Source organism: Rutidosis leptorrhynchoides, chromosome 7 (assembly GCF_046630445.1).
Source record: "Rutidosis leptorrhynchoides isolate AG116_Rl617_1_P2 chromosome 7, CSIRO_AGI_Rlap_v1, whole genome shotgun sequence".
NCBI lineage: Eukaryota > Viridiplantae > Streptophyta > Magnoliopsida > Asterales > Asteraceae > Rutidosis > Rutidosis leptorrhynchoides.
Window position 1 is genome coordinate 190,503,190 of NC_092339.1, and position 1,079 is coordinate 190,504,268.

Here is a 1,079-nt window from a genome sequence, read left to right on the forward strand (position 1 = left end):
AAATCAAAATCGTGTTATTAAAATTTCTTAAAACATTAGTTATGTTCATTCGAAACTCCATACCTACGAATTCTGGACCGTTTCCTTGCTTTATTTAAAGTCGGGAAGAGAAAACAAAAGCATGGAGCTCCGAAACATCAGGGAGAATATAAAGCCCGATAACAACACATAAACTACAAATCGTGTATATCAATGTTTATCGCAACATAAATACACGGGAGAATTAAAAACACTATAACCCCAAGGGCAAAGTAGAAGTAAACAGAATCCTCCGGTGGGAGTTGGAAAAGAAGAACGATCATTGCAATAGTCAGGATAAGTACAAGGATTAGGACTGGATTAAGCATTTTCACAATCTTTTCGGTGTATGAATTAAGAAAGAAAGTATTGAGGTGGTGAAAATTAATGGAACGGAAAAGGTAAATTTATAATGGAAATATCCGACAGGGCAATCAAGGCAGATAACCGCATTTAATCAAAGCGGATCCTAATTTCCTTAATTATCGAAGAATCAAATCTTATTACGAAGATTTTATTGAAATCCCTTGAATTCCGGAAATTCACCATGACTACGTCAAAAGTTAAATCTCTATTTCCATCTTTTGTGACAGCTTCACTTGTATGCTTCACATAATCGAATCGTTTTATCTATATTACTCAATGATGATAAAACTATATTTATCAAATCACATTCATCATGAAAATATTTTTATTGTTAGTCATGACGACCACGATCAAATTTCGGGACGAAATTTCTTTAACGGGTAGGTACTGTGACGACCAGGAAAATTTCGACTAATTTTAAACCAAACTCTCGATACGATTTAATATTTTTGGCACGACAAGCAAAGTCTGTAAGGTTAAGTTTCCAAAATTTTGAACTATTTTCATATATGCAATTACCCTTCGACCGCTTCCGACGATTCACGAACAATTAATTATAGATATATGAGTGTATATATATATATATATATATATATATATATATATATATATATATATATATATATATATATATATATAATTGAAAATATAAATTGAAATATTATATGTTGTATTAAAAATTAATTATGTAAAAT